This window comes from Dermacentor variabilis, chromosome 7, assembly GCF_050947875.1.
Source record: "Dermacentor variabilis isolate Ectoservices chromosome 7, ASM5094787v1, whole genome shotgun sequence".
In the NCBI taxonomy this organism is placed as follows: domain Eukaryota; kingdom Metazoa; phylum Arthropoda; class Arachnida; order Ixodida; family Ixodidae; genus Dermacentor; species Dermacentor variabilis.
In genome coordinates, this window is record NC_134574.1 from 102,551,248 (window position 1) to 102,563,989 (window position 12,742).

General features: G+C 50.2%; 27 non-coding genes across 27 annotated transcripts; all 27 read left to right on the plus strand.

Annotated features, from left to right (window-relative positions):
* Positions 1–82: 82 nt before the first annotated feature.
* TRNAE-CUC (transfer RNA glutamic acid (anticodon CUC)) lies at positions 83–154 on the plus strand. The gene has a single exon. It is a non-coding gene; the product is annotated as a tRNA-Glu (tRNA).
* Positions 155–165: 11 nt separating this feature from the next.
* On the plus strand, positions 166–237 carry TRNAQ-CUG (transfer RNA glutamine (anticodon CUG)). Its single transcript has one exon. It is a non-coding gene; the product is annotated as a tRNA-Gln (tRNA).
* An 83-nt stretch (positions 238–320) lies between these two features.
* On the plus strand, positions 321–392 carry TRNAE-CUC (transfer RNA glutamic acid (anticodon CUC)). The gene has a single exon. It is a non-coding gene; the product is annotated as a tRNA-Glu (tRNA).
* An 11-nt stretch (positions 393–403) lies between these two features.
* Positions 404–475, plus strand: TRNAQ-CUG (transfer RNA glutamine (anticodon CUG)). The gene has a single exon. It is a non-coding gene; the product is annotated as a tRNA-Gln (tRNA).
* Positions 476–558: 83 nt separating this feature from the next.
* Positions 559–630, plus strand: TRNAE-CUC (transfer RNA glutamic acid (anticodon CUC)). The gene has a single exon. It is a non-coding gene; the product is annotated as a tRNA-Glu (tRNA).
* An 11-nt stretch (positions 631–641) lies between these two features.
* TRNAQ-CUG (transfer RNA glutamine (anticodon CUG)) lies at positions 642–713 on the plus strand. Its single transcript has one exon. It is a non-coding gene; the product is annotated as a tRNA-Gln (tRNA).
* An 83-nt stretch (positions 714–796) lies between these two features.
* TRNAE-CUC (transfer RNA glutamic acid (anticodon CUC)) lies at positions 797–868 on the plus strand. The gene has a single exon. It is a non-coding gene; the product is annotated as a tRNA-Glu (tRNA).
* Positions 869–879: 11 nt separating this feature from the next.
* TRNAQ-CUG (transfer RNA glutamine (anticodon CUG)) lies at positions 880–951 on the plus strand. Its single transcript has one exon. It is a non-coding gene; the product is annotated as a tRNA-Gln (tRNA).
* Positions 952–1,034: 83 nt separating this feature from the next.
* On the plus strand, positions 1,035–1,106 carry TRNAE-CUC (transfer RNA glutamic acid (anticodon CUC)). The gene has a single exon. It is a non-coding gene; the product is annotated as a tRNA-Glu (tRNA).
* An 11-nt stretch (positions 1,107–1,117) lies between these two features.
* Positions 1,118–1,189, plus strand: TRNAQ-CUG (transfer RNA glutamine (anticodon CUG)). The gene has a single exon. It is a non-coding gene; the product is annotated as a tRNA-Gln (tRNA).
* Positions 1,190–1,272: 83 nt separating this feature from the next.
* On the plus strand, positions 1,273–1,344 carry TRNAE-CUC (transfer RNA glutamic acid (anticodon CUC)). The gene has a single exon. It is a non-coding gene; the product is annotated as a tRNA-Glu (tRNA).
* An 11-nt stretch (positions 1,345–1,355) lies between these two features.
* Positions 1,356–1,427, plus strand: TRNAQ-CUG (transfer RNA glutamine (anticodon CUG)). Its single transcript has one exon. It is a non-coding gene; the product is annotated as a tRNA-Gln (tRNA).
* An 83-nt stretch (positions 1,428–1,510) lies between these two features.
* TRNAE-CUC (transfer RNA glutamic acid (anticodon CUC)) lies at positions 1,511–1,582 on the plus strand. The gene has a single exon. It is a non-coding gene; the product is annotated as a tRNA-Glu (tRNA).
* Positions 1,583–1,593: 11 nt separating this feature from the next.
* On the plus strand, positions 1,594–1,665 carry TRNAQ-CUG (transfer RNA glutamine (anticodon CUG)). Its single transcript has one exon. It is a non-coding gene; the product is annotated as a tRNA-Gln (tRNA).
* An 83-nt stretch (positions 1,666–1,748) lies between these two features.
* On the plus strand, positions 1,749–1,820 carry TRNAE-CUC (transfer RNA glutamic acid (anticodon CUC)). The gene has a single exon. It is a non-coding gene; the product is annotated as a tRNA-Glu (tRNA).
* An 11-nt stretch (positions 1,821–1,831) lies between these two features.
* TRNAQ-CUG (transfer RNA glutamine (anticodon CUG)) lies at positions 1,832–1,903 on the plus strand. The gene has a single exon. It is a non-coding gene; the product is annotated as a tRNA-Gln (tRNA).
* Positions 1,904–1,986: 83 nt separating this feature from the next.
* Positions 1,987–2,058, plus strand: TRNAE-CUC (transfer RNA glutamic acid (anticodon CUC)). Its single transcript has one exon. It is a non-coding gene; the product is annotated as a tRNA-Glu (tRNA).
* An 11-nt stretch (positions 2,059–2,069) lies between these two features.
* Positions 2,070–2,141, plus strand: TRNAQ-CUG (transfer RNA glutamine (anticodon CUG)). The gene has a single exon. It is a non-coding gene; the product is annotated as a tRNA-Gln (tRNA).
* Positions 2,142–2,224: 83 nt separating this feature from the next.
* TRNAE-CUC (transfer RNA glutamic acid (anticodon CUC)) lies at positions 2,225–2,296 on the plus strand. The gene has a single exon. It is a non-coding gene; the product is annotated as a tRNA-Glu (tRNA).
* An 11-nt stretch (positions 2,297–2,307) lies between these two features.
* On the plus strand, positions 2,308–2,379 carry TRNAQ-CUG (transfer RNA glutamine (anticodon CUG)). Its single transcript has one exon. It is a non-coding gene; the product is annotated as a tRNA-Gln (tRNA).
* Positions 2,380–7,451: 5,072 nt separating this feature from the next.
* Positions 7,452–7,523, plus strand: TRNAQ-CUG (transfer RNA glutamine (anticodon CUG)). The gene has a single exon. It is a non-coding gene; the product is annotated as a tRNA-Gln (tRNA).
* Positions 7,524–7,606: 83 nt separating this feature from the next.
* TRNAE-CUC (transfer RNA glutamic acid (anticodon CUC)) lies at positions 7,607–7,678 on the plus strand. The gene has a single exon. It is a non-coding gene; the product is annotated as a tRNA-Glu (tRNA).
* An 11-nt stretch (positions 7,679–7,689) lies between these two features.
* On the plus strand, positions 7,690–7,761 carry TRNAQ-CUG (transfer RNA glutamine (anticodon CUG)). The gene has a single exon. It is a non-coding gene; the product is annotated as a tRNA-Gln (tRNA).
* An 83-nt stretch (positions 7,762–7,844) lies between these two features.
* Positions 7,845–7,916, plus strand: TRNAE-CUC (transfer RNA glutamic acid (anticodon CUC)). The gene has a single exon. It is a non-coding gene; the product is annotated as a tRNA-Glu (tRNA).
* An 11-nt stretch (positions 7,917–7,927) lies between these two features.
* TRNAQ-CUG (transfer RNA glutamine (anticodon CUG)) lies at positions 7,928–7,999 on the plus strand. The gene has a single exon. It is a non-coding gene; the product is annotated as a tRNA-Gln (tRNA).
* Positions 8,000–8,082: 83 nt separating this feature from the next.
* On the plus strand, positions 8,083–8,154 carry TRNAE-CUC (transfer RNA glutamic acid (anticodon CUC)). Its single transcript has one exon. It is a non-coding gene; the product is annotated as a tRNA-Glu (tRNA).
* Positions 8,155–8,165: 11 nt separating this feature from the next.
* Positions 8,166–8,237, plus strand: TRNAQ-CUG (transfer RNA glutamine (anticodon CUG)). The gene has a single exon. It is a non-coding gene; the product is annotated as a tRNA-Gln (tRNA).
* The last annotated feature ends 4,505 nt before the right edge of the window (positions 8,238–12,742 follow it).

The window sequence follows — 12,742 nt, forward strand, 5'->3', positions numbered from 1 at the left end:
CTGCTGTTTTTTGCGCTAAATTAAAGCAAATTACACAGCAGCGGCATTGATGGCACCGATTTTTAGCGTCGGACTTCTCCGTTCCGGCGTAGTCTAGTGGCTAGGATACCTGGCTCTCACCCAGGAGGCCCGGGTTCGATTCCCGGCGTCGGAATGTTTCGTCATGGTCTCATGGTGTAACGGTTAGCACTCTGGACTCTGAATCCAGCGATCCGAGTTCAAATCTCGGTGAGACCATCTGCTGTTTTTTGCGCTAAATTAAAGCAAATTACACAGCAGCGGCATTGATGGCACCGATTTTTAGCGTCGGACTTCTCCGTTCCGGCGTAGTCTAGTGGCTAGGATACCTGGCTCTCACCCAGGAGGCCCGGGTTCGATTCCCGGCGTCGGAATGTTCCGTCAAGGTCTCATGGTGTAACGGTTAGCACTCTGGACTCTGAATCCTGCGATCCGAGTTCAAATCTCGGTGAGACCATCTGCTGTTTTTTGCGCTAAATTAAAGCAAATTACACAGCAGCGGCATTGATGGCACCGATTTTTAACGTCGGACTTCTCCGTTCCGGCGTAGTCTAGTGGCTAGGATACCTGGCTCTCACCCAGGAGGCCCGGGTTCGATTCCCGGCGTCGGAATGTTTCGTCATGGTCTCATGGTGTAACGGTTAGCACTCTGGACTCTGAATCCAGCGGTCCGAGTTCAAATCTCGGTGAGACCTTCTGCTGTTTTTTGCGCTAAATTAAAGCAAATTACACAGCAGTGGCATTGATGGCACCGATTTTTAGCGTCGGACTTCTCCGTTCCGGCGTAGTCTAGTGGCTAGGATACCTGGCTCTCACCCAGGAGGCCCGGGTTCGATTCCCGGCGTCGGAATGTTTCGTCAAGGTCTCATGGTGTAACGGTTAGCACTCTGGACTCTGAATCCAGCGATCCGAGTTCAAATCTCGGTGAGACCTTCTGCTGTTTTTTGCGCTAAATTAGAGCAAATTACACAGCAGCGGCATTGATGGCACCGATTTTTAGCGTCGGACTTCTCCGTTCCGGCGTAGTCTAGTGGCTAGGATACCTGGCTCTCACCCAGGAGGCCCGGGTTCGATTCCCGGCGTCGGAATGTTTCGTCATGGTCTCATGGTGTAACGGTTAGCACTCTGGACTCTGAATCCAGCGATCCGAGTTCAAATCTCGGTGAGACCTACTGCTGTTTTTTGCGCTAAATTAAAGCAAATTACACAGCAGTGGCATTGATGGCACCGATTTTTAGCGTCGGACTTCTCCGTTCCGGCGTAGTCTAGTGGCTAGGATACCTGGCTCTCACCCAGGAGGCCCGGGTTCGATTCCCGGCGTCGGAATGTTTCGTCAAGGTCTCATGGTGTAACGGTTAGCACTCTGGACTCTGAATCCAGCGATCCGAGTTCAAATCTCGGTGAGACCTTCTGCTGTTTTTTGCGCTAAATTAAAGCAAATTACACAGCAGCGGCATTGATGGCACCGATTTTTAGCGTCGGACTTCTCCGTTCCGGCGTAGTCTAGTGGCTAGGATACCTGGCTCTCACCCAGGAGGCCCGGGTTCGATTCCCGGCGTCGGAATGTTTCGTCAAGGTCTCATGGTGTAACGGTTAGCACTCTGGACTCTGAATCCTGCGATCCGAGTTCAAATCTCGGTGAGACCATCTGCTGTTTTTTGCGCTAAATTAAAGCAAATTACACAGCAGCGGCATTGATGGCACCGATTTTTAGCGTCGGACTTCTCCGTTCCGGCGTAGTCTAGTGGCTAGGATACCTGGCTCTCACCCAGGAGGCCCGGGTTCGATTCCCGGCGTCGGAATGTTTCGTCATGGTCTCATGGTGTAACGGTTAGCACTCTGGACTCTGAATCCAGCGATCCGAGTTCAAATCTCGGTGAGACCTTCTGCTGTTTTTTGCGCTAAATTAAAGCAAATTACACAGCAGTGGCATTGATGGCACAGATTTTTAGCGTCGGACTTCTCCGTTCCGGCGTAGTCTAGTGGCTAGGATACCTGGCTCTCACCCAGGAGGCCCGGGTTCGATTCCCGGCGTCGGAATGTTTCGTCAAGGTCTCATGGTGTAACGGTTAGCACTCTGGACTCTGAATCCAGCGATCCGAGTTCAAATCTCGGTGAGACCTTCTGCTGTTTTTTGCGCTAAATTAAAGCAAATTACACAGCAGTGGCATTGATGGCACCGATTTTTAGCGTCGGACTTCTCCGTTCCGGCGTAGTCTAGTGGCTAGGATACCTGGCTCTCACCCAGGAGGCCCGGGTTCGATTCCCGGCGTCGGAATGTTTCGTCAAGGTCTCATGGTGTAACGGTTAGCACTCTGGACTCTGAATCCAGCGATCCGAGTTCAAATCTCGGTGAGACCTTCTGCTGTTTTTTGCGCTAAATTAAAGCAAATTACACAGCAGTGGCATTGATGGCACCGATTTTTAGCGTCGGACTTCTCCGTTCCGGCGTAGTCTAGTGGCTAGGATACCTGGCTCTCACCCAGGAGGCCCGGGTTCATTCTGCTTCCGGCTCCCGAGCTGAACGGATCGCGGGATCATGGGCTCCAATGGAGCGGCATATGCGGCTGTTAGCCGCGGCAACAGGCTTTCGACGGAAGAAGATAAAGATTACCAGATAATTTTGCCTCGCTTACCTACAGGACGTATTGTTTTGAACACAGTTTTTTTGCACGGCGACGCTCGTGTTCGCCCGTTTCGTGTAGAAGATTTTCGAGACGCGCTTCAAGCTGTTGGTATGCTCTCTGGCGTCGTCGCCCTTGGAGCATACCAAATCAACCATGTATGGGCGGTGACGATGAAGACAGCCGAGGCTGCCGAAAAGCTAGCGGCCCTGAAGGAGCTGCAGGTGAAGGGGCGTCGCTGCCTGGTCATCGACCCCAAGGAACAACAGGTGAAGCTTCGTATCCACTGGCTTCTGCATGGGGTGGACGACGAAGACGTCAAGACCGCGCTGGCCTCCTTCGGCAAGGTGACGGAAGTGACCCGGGAGCGCTGGCGAGTGGATGGCGTTTCCGACAAGGGCTCGACGACCCGAGCAGTGCTGCTGCAGCTGAAGGCAGGAATGAAAGTCGACGACCTGCCCCACCAGATCCGCGTCGCCGGCGAGCTTGCGCTGGTGGTAGCCCCAGGACGTCCCAGGCAGTGCCTGCGCTGCCGAGGCTCTGGCCACGTTCGTCGTGAATGCAAGGTTCCCCGTTGCTCGCGGTGCAGGCTTTTTGGACACAACGACGCGGACTGTGTGCGTTCATACGCAGTAGCCGCGGGTTCGGCGGAGAGCGAGCCGTCGACGTTAGACCATGTAATGGACGTGACCGAGGCGGAGGAAGCGGCCACGGGAGCTGGAAACGGCAAAGTGGCGGCAGAAACCGGCGCGACGACCAAGCAAGCCGAAGGAGGAAGGAATATCCCTCCCCCCAAAGAACCAGCAGCTACAGTCGAGAGCGTGAAGACGGCCCCGCATGAAAATGAGAGCCACCAGCCAGCTACGGATGCAACGCAGGCAGAGGCGGACGACAACGCGACCCCTGCTAGCGCCCGCGTCGAATCCGTCTCGGCACCGGTCAAGAGATCCCTGCAGCACGAGGAGAAAGTCGACGGAAAGGCTGGCGGTGACTCCGAGGCACCACCCGCTAAGACGCTACCTGGAAGGCGCTCCACCCTCAAGCCTAAGCCGAACTTGGAGACTGACCGTAGGCTTACCCCGAAGCCGACCAAAGAGGAACCCGGGCGACGGCCGCCGGATGGCCACGGAGGCGTCTAGCGGTCAGCTAGACGTTAAGGTGAGCACCATGCTCCGGGCCTTCTCCCCTCCGGTTTTCACCAATAATGGCTACCAACCCGTCGCTTAGCCTCGGCACGCTAAACGTTCGAGGTCTGGCCGCCAAAAGGAAACAGAGTCAGGTTTACAGACTACTAGTGGACCACGACCTCGACGTTTTAGCCGTGCAAGAAACCAAGGTAGACGGCGAGGAGGAGACCGGGAGCATGGTGCAAAGGTTCACGTATAACTACTATACGGTAGTGAGCCACGCCTTAGGGACTTCGGCAGGGTGTGTGCTGTTCGTGAGGAAGCTCCCTGGTCTTGTTATAGATGGTTACTTCTCCTGTACTTCTGGTCGACTTGTCTTTTGTGACTTCAGCTATTGTAATGTCCAATGGCGCGTGTTTTGCATTTATGCGCCTAATACTGTGCAAGAGAGGGCAAATTTCTTTTTGAGTTTAAAGCATCATTTACATGTGCAAAAAATGATAGCCTGTGTAGGCGACTTCAACTGCGTATTGAAAGCTGAGGATAGGTCTACGCGTCGCGTGGTTTGTGACAAAAGTAGTGATATCCTGGCGCAGATCACACACGAATTCGAATTAGAAGATATCGCAGAATGTTTTCGCGGTCACGGAGACGTAAGCTACACTCACTTTCAGGGCACAAGTCACGCACGCTTAGACCGTATCTATCTTTCATATGATTTAGTTGAAAAATGCCAATGCTACACAGTTACGGCCATATCATATTCTGACCACTGCCTGGTAAAATGCACGGTGGGCAGGAAGAAAGAACGAAACAAGTTCGTCTGGGAACTGTGGAAATTGAATGCAGAGCTGTTACGGGATGAAACTTTTAACGAAAATGTAGTGGCTACTCTGAATTCTTTTGGAACAGACAGTTCTACGAAATTTGGTGAGGAATGGGAGTTGCTGAAGCAAAGCATTAAATTGAAGGCAATCGAAAGAAGTAGCGTACTGCGATATGAACAAAAGGCCAGAGAAAAGGATTTAACAACATTGCTAGAAAAATTTGCGAAGCTTGAATGCATGCAACCTGGCGCCTATCAACAAGATATGCGCGCCGTTAAGAAGAAGCTCGAGGTATTCGACGAAGATCGCTTCCGAGGTGCGCTTGTGCGCGCCAGAGCAGAAAGGCTATCATGCGGGGAAACGCCAACGAAAAGAGCACTGGGGTTAGAAAAAAAGCACTCGAGACGTAAGCAGATTGAGGCTATCGAATATGAAGGGGTGGTATTAACGGATAACAATAATATAGGGCGTGCTTTCTTTGAGCATTACAAAGAACTTTTTACATTCAGGCCTGTCAACATGCACGATTTCAAGAAATTATTTTTGCAACGAATCCCACAGCTGTCGAGTGAGGTTAAAGAAACCTTAGAACGACCATTAACAGAACATGAAGTGATGAAAGCCATCGAAGACCTGAATCCTGGGAAGTCGCCAGGTCCAGACGGTCTTTGTGCCGCATGGTACAAATCGTTCAAAAGCCACCTAGCTCCTATCTTAACAGCAGTTTTCAAGGAAGCATATGAACTGAAAATACTTCCACCATCCTTTGGCCAGTCCCATACAGTACTAATACCGAAAACAGAAGAGACCGAAAAGCTCAAGCAACTTTCCTCCTACAGACCCATAGCGCTTACTAACTGCGACTACAAAATATTGATGAAGGTGTTGGCACGACGGGTCCAGTCAGTTATTCAGGAAGTAGTCGGCCCACACCAGACGTGTGGTATTCGTGGAAGAACCATTTTCACTAACATCCATAAAATGAAGTGTGTGCTGGAGTGTTGTGACGCCATGTGCGATGCAGTAGCCATCCTCCAGCTAGACTTGGAGAAGGCGTTTGATTGTGTTTCTCACGACATATTGCTTACCATCCTTGAACACGTTAATTTTGGCCACATAATCACTGAAGGGGTGACCATGGCGTACCGGAGCTGCTATACCAGACTTATAGTTAATCAGATGTTGGGGGCCCCCATTAACGTGAAGCGCTCCGTTCGCCAGGGTTGTCCACTCAGTCCACTCCTGTTTTGTGTCTACATAGAAACGCTATGTCTCGCCATCATTGAAAATGAATGTATTAAGGGGTTTAGTCTTCAATCAGCAGAAGTGAAGCTACTGGCATACGCTGACGATGTGGCTGTGTGCTGTAAGGACAAACAAAGTGTATTGAATACTGTGAATATCGTCAAAAAGTTTGGTAACGTCACTAACAGCTACGTTAACTGGCAGAAATGTTTGGGGTTTTGGCATGGAAGATGGGCTTCTACACCAGACCACTTTTCGAACGTAAACTGGCTCACGACGCCAGTGAAGTACCTTGGAGCACCCCTTGATGCCTACAAGGACAGTAGCGAGTACTGGAAGGAGCGGACAAAACAACTAAAAGAAAAAGCCGACCGATGGAACGCCTGTTACTTGTCAATATTCGCGAGAGCTACAGCGTGCAACATGTTTCTCGTGACAAAGATCTGGTACGTAATGCAGGTACTACAGTGCTCTCGTATTAATGTGCAGAAACTGCACCGCGTGTTCGCTGTATTCGTGTGGGCATCAAGCTGGGAGCGATGTAGCAGAGATAATCTCTTCCGGCGCGTGAAGGATGGTGGTCTGGGGTTGGCGCACCTCTTCTTGCGTCAACTGGTGAATAGATTCTCCTTCTTTCGAGATACAAACGACCCATTCCTGCGCACGGTGATCCAAATGAGGCTGTCAAGATCACTTCCCGAATTCGTTGTAGGTACGGAAATAATGCCAGGACCAGTCCGTGGTTTCTTTCGGGAAATAGTTCAGAGTGTTTCCTTTTTGCGTGTTCGTTTTTCAAGTGCATATTTGTGGAGTGTAAAACGGAAAAAGTTATATCGTGATTTATGTGACAGTGTTTTGCTGGTACCTATGTACAGAGCCCCGTACAGTGGAGGCCCAGGCCTAGATGTATTGAAAAGGGTGAAGAAGATGCCAGTTCAACCAGCCGCTAAATCGTTCTTTTTTAAATTACACACTGGTACTGTACCTGTTAAATTCTTCCTTGAACAACGTGGGTTCTACATGCCATGGGGAACCCACTGCCTTATATGTAAAAAAACAGAAAGCATAGATCATGTCTTCATCCACTGTTGGGAAGGGGTCTTTTTCTGGGACGTGTTACAAAGGACTCTAAAAAAGGAGCTACCTATAGATCCCCACGGAATCAGGTTTCTGCCAGTATATGACGACGAAGGTTTCCCGTACGACCTGATCATGCTTACGGGCCTCCACTGTTTATGGCGCGCAAGAATGGCGGGTTACCATTGTGACCCAGATGCCCGACCGGCGCGTCTGTACTTTTGTGAATCCATGCAACGGTACGTGGAAGTGATGAAGATGCAACAGCCTGTTCCTGAGTGGCTGTCGAGGGTTGAACCCCTTACAGCACTAAAGGAATTTTAATCCGACAACGTCGTGCCACAGTAGCGGACGGCAGCGAATGTAAATATTACTGTTCCTTGTTCCGTTTGTGTATTCATCCCTTTTTGCTTCTTTGGTCTTTGTTTATATCATTTAGGAATTTGTGTTGTGTTATGTCGAGTACTGGCAATAAAGAAAAAAAAAAAAAAGGAGGCCCGGGTTCGATTCCCGGCGTCGGAATGTTTCGTCAAGGTCTCATGGTGTAACGGTTAGCACTCTGGACTCTGAATCCAGCGATCCGAGTTCAAATCTCGGTGAGACCTTCTGCTGTTTTTTGCGCTAAATTAAAGCAAATTACACAGCAGTGGCATTGATGGCACCGATTTTTAGCGTCGGACTTCTCCGTTCCGGCGTAGTCTAGTGGCTAGGGTACCTGGCTCTCACCCAGGAGGCCCGGGTTCGATTCCCGGCGTCGGAATGTTTCGTCAAGGTCTCATGGTGTAACGGTTAGCACTCTGGACTCTGAATCCAGCGATCCGAGTTCAAATCTCGGTGAGACCTTCTGCTGTTTTTTGCGCTAAATTAAAGCAAATTACACAGCAGCGGCATTGATGGCACCGATTTTTAGCGTCGGACTTCTCCGTTCCGGCGTAGTCTAGTGGCTAGGATACCTGGCTCTCACCCAGGAGGCCCGGGTTCGATTCCCGGCGTCGGAATGTTTCGTCAAGGTCTCATGGTGTAACGGTTAGCACTCTGGACTCTGAATCCAGCGATCCGAGTTCAAATCTCGGTGAGACCTTCTGCTGTTTTTTGCGCTAAATTAAAGCAAATTACACAGCAGCGGCATTGATGGCACCGATTTTTAGCGTCGGACTTCTCCGTTCCGGCGTAGTCTAGTGGCTAGGATACCTGGCTCTCACCCAGGAGGCCCGGGTTCGATTCCCGGCGTCGGAATGTTTCGTCAAGGTCTCATGGTGTAACGGTTAGCACTCTGGACTCTGAATCCAGCGATCCGAGTTCAAATCTCGGTGAGACCTTCTGCTGTTTTTTGCGCTAAATTAAAGCAAATTACACAGCAGCAATTACATATACGGCGCGACTGCCGTGTCCCTCGATATGCGCAGTGCCGTGTTTTGGGCATGACGAGAGTTCGTGTGTGGAGACTTACGCAAGTGTAACAGGACCAGTTGGGAAAACTTGTCATGGACGAAGCGGCCTGTTTATGGGAGTTGGCGCTGTATAAAATTCCTTAAGGTTAGCCAGGGGTTCTATCTTGGCCATCCAAGGCGGACGACACTCTTGCGTAGCAACCACACCAAGAAAACGTGTTATTTGTTCTCGGATATACACGCGGACTGGGGATCGCAATAGAAGCCTGGCATGCGGGCTCGGCTTATACAGTAGAGGCCAGTTAACATTATTTGATCGAAAGGTGTTCCGTCACCGCCATCTATCGGTAGCTATGCCATCTGGGTCAAGACGAAATTCTTTCTTTATTGTTCGTCGTAGAATATCCCAGGAGAGAACTCCCGCCCATCAGTGTAGGAAAGCATGGTCTATCGTCTCAGGTTGTTTGCATATGAAGCAATTTGAGCCCCATGGCATGTAAAAGCCCCTTTTTTCTAAGAACGTTGCAAGTGAAAGTGTACCCATCTGTAGATTTAAAGAAATCTTTTCACACCTGGCGGTACCTGTATTCTTTTAACTCGTTTCAGAACATTGTGGCCTGGCCCTCGACTGTCTATGGATCTGTACAGGGATAGGGAAAAAAAGGCTGTCCAATATATAATTGTGCAGCTTTTTCCTTGTGACCATAAACAAGAATTCTTCCGAATACCGTACAGCAAGGAAACGAACACTGAGTGCAATTTCCTTGTAGAAACCGAACACTACCCCCGGTACACCTTGCGAGCATATAACAAACTCTAGCAAGAAACGCACGAGCCTAATTTTACAGAGTGCTTGAAAAAGTGGATCTTCATTGCTCCTGAAGAAAAAAAACCGTCCAACTAATTGCCTGACAAACAGGTGGTCCAGGCCTGATCCTCCATCTTTCTCTCGTCTGAAGAAATTGTTGCGGCTGCATATCTCCCACCCAGAACACCACACGAACACGACAAGAACTCTGTGCAATTTCTGCACATTGGCCATATCAGAAAATGAATTGCATAACGTTCCGTAGCTTAGCTACGAAAAACAGGTTGCAGACAGTAGCCCTGGCAAATACTGAAAGGTGTTTGGCTTTCCACGCCTCAGCCTTTTTCTTAAGACTTTTAAGCTCGCACTGCCTGTATTCTTCGCTCTGTTTATAAGCTTCAAGTGCTACGCCTAAGTATTTTGCTGAAGTTGTCGACCACATGACTTTCACAAAGATAGCAGGGGCCTTAGGCCACTCCACGTGCCAAATACCGAGGCACTTGCTCCAGTAGACTCTACTTCCAGTGTTTTCACCAAAGTTTTTTACAACATTTATCGTTTGCAAGACGCTCTCCTTGTCTTTGCAACACACGGCTACGTCATCAACATATACTAGGAGCACAGGCCAGGATCTGTCGTGAAAACACCGTATTTTTGTATGGTGACGTGCGATCAAGGCCCTATAGGGTCGAAGACTTCCAAGATGCCCTCGTCCCGACTGCATTGCCGCAGGAGGTCGTGGCCCTTGGGACCTACCAGATGAATTATGCGTGGGCAGTCACATTCTCGAGTGACGAGGCGACGAGAAATGTGCTGGCAATGAAAGAGCTCAATGTGAAGGGGCGTCGCTGCGTGGTCGTCGACCCTCAAGACCAACAGGTACGCCTCCGCCTTCATTGGCTGCTGTATTGGGCGGCGGGCCAAGATGTAAAGACAGTGCTGGCGGCCTTTGGCAAGGTCGTTGAAGGGACGCGAGCACGATGGCTGGTGAGAGGCGCAGGTGACAGAGATTCAACGTCTCGGATCGTTCTGTTGAAACTGAAGAGCGGAATGAAAGTCGATGAACTTCCGCACCACATCCGATCTGCCGGTGAACTAGCCCTTGTCATAACGCCTGGAAGGCCGATGCAGTGCCTACGATGCAAGGCTGTCGGACACCCGCCGTGGTTGCTCAGTGGCTATGGTGTTCGGCTGCTGAGCACGAGGTCTCGGGATCGAATCCCGGCCACGGCGGCCGCATTTCGATGGGGGCGAAAATGCGAAAACACCCGTGTGCTTAGATTTAGGTGCACGTTAAAGAACCCCAGGTGGTCAAAAATTCCGGAGTCCTCCACTACGGCGTGCCTCATAATCAGAAAGTGGTTTTGGCACGTAAAACCCCAAATATTATTATAAGGCTGTCGGACATGTCCGTCGTGAGTGCAAGGTGTCGCGATGCTCGTGATGTCGAAGCTTTGGACACTCAGAAGATCAGTGCGTACGCACGCACGCCGCAGCCGTGGGTCCACCAGGGAGAGAGGTCAGCCCGCAGATGAGGATGGATGCTGCTGAAGCCGAGGACGCCGCCAAGGGGGCTGGTGACAGTGAGAGCGTTAACAATGCGGAGGTAACATTGAAGAAAGAGGAAGGTACAGAAGGCGTACTTGTTGCCCCCGAAAAGAAAGCTGAGGCAATATCGGGTCCCCCAGAAGAAACGGAGAAAAGCAAGAAAAACCGCCTTTTTTTCGTGCCCTTCAGGCAGATTAGTGAACGTTGACTTTACTATTGGTTATGATTCGTGGCGTGTTTTGTGTGCATATGCACCCGAGATTTGTGAAGATGCCGCGTACGAGGCAGAAGATGGGGATCCGCCCCCAAGCATGCAGCGACCCTATGGATACGAGTGGTAACGCTAACTTTAAAGGGCCGCTAGACGCTACCGACGGGAAAAAGACTGCTAAGAACCACGCCGACGGGCCCCTGAAAAGACAACTATGACGAGAAGTAGCAGCTTCAAGCCCTGTCCAAACATCTCTCGGGACAGGAAAGGCGGCAACAAGCCACAACCGTCTGCGGATCACACCAGACCAACGGACGGTCCCGGAGGCGTCTAGCCACTTGCTAGACGTTGTGATAAGCAACGTGCTCCGGGCCTGTCTCTCTTACCCGTGATAGCAATGGCAACCAACCGTACGCTTAGCTGAGGCACGATAAATGTGAGTGGTCCGGTCGCCAAGCCTAAACAAAGCCAAGTGTACCGGATGGTGGTAGACCAGGACCTCGATGTTCTGGCCATGCAGGAGACAAAGGTCGAAGGGGAGGAGTAGACCTGGGGCATGGTGCTAAGGTTTACGTCTTTGTATTACGCGGTAGTGAGCCATGCTAAAGGAGCGTCGGCGGGCGTTATTTTATTAGGAAACTTTGCGGCTTATCTATCGAAAATTATTTTTCATGCCCTTCAGGCAGATTAGTGAAGGTTGACTTTACTGTTGGTGATGGTTCGTGGCGTGTTTTGTGTGTATATGGACCCAAGGTTTGTGAAGAGCGCACTCTGTTTCTTTTTTTCGTCTTTAAACGCACATATGCATGAATAGAAAAGTGATTATTCTGGGGAAATTTAATTGTGTACTCAGAGATCGAGACAGAACAAGCAAGAGAACAAATGACTAAAGCTGCCGTACCTTACTAGCCGAGTGCGACCTAGACGACGAGGCTGATTGCCTGGTTGGAACACGCGAATACACGCACTTCATGCTCAACAGTCACGCTCGTTTAGACAAGATGTACGTGTCACTAGACGTAATCCCCCTATGTCGCAGCTACGATATCATACCTCTTTCATTCACCGATGACTCTTTGGTCAAGACATCTGTTGGACGCAAAGGAAAACGCAACACCTTCACGAGATGTGGAAAGCGAATTCCAAATTGTTCAAGGAAGTGACTTTTCTAAGCAATGTCCGGGAACATTGCAAGGAGGTAAATAATGACAACGTGTCGCAAGTCACTGAAAGGTGGGAAAATCTTAAACAACGACTAATACATCTGCCACACTGCGCGTGTAATGTCATTCTCGGTAAATGACATTCATGCCGAACGTCATTGCAGTCTTGCGTTCCCCGTTTACACCGCTGGTACGCAACATGGCATTCGCAGTCGATGGTGATGTTTATCGGCACCTTGGCGAGCGCAGCCACTCGGCAATCGACATGTATACTTTCGGGTTGCGCTTCACCCTGCGCAAATCGCTGAGGTGGTCTTCCCACATTTTCAGCAGCGCTCGTCTCGACGTCGCTCCAGTGCGCTCTTCGCTCCTCAATCTCCGGTGACGAAGCTGCAGAGTTGGCTTCTGTGGTTGGTGCTGTAGTGCTGCACGACTTTAAAAACAGTATGCAGATATGGGAGAAATGGTTGGTTGGTTGTACAGAGAAATGGGGGTTGATTTCTCTGTACAACCAACGAATTATTTGTTTCGAGAAACGAAAACGCCGCCGGAATTCATTTTCTGCCATTTCTTCACGAGCGTTTGTAAACATGGCCGATAAGAGGTGCTATATAGCGTCCAGTCGGAGACTGGGAACAAGAATATAGCTTCACAGACTACTTCGACTGTCGTGCTGTACTTCATAGAATTATTAAAAATTTCA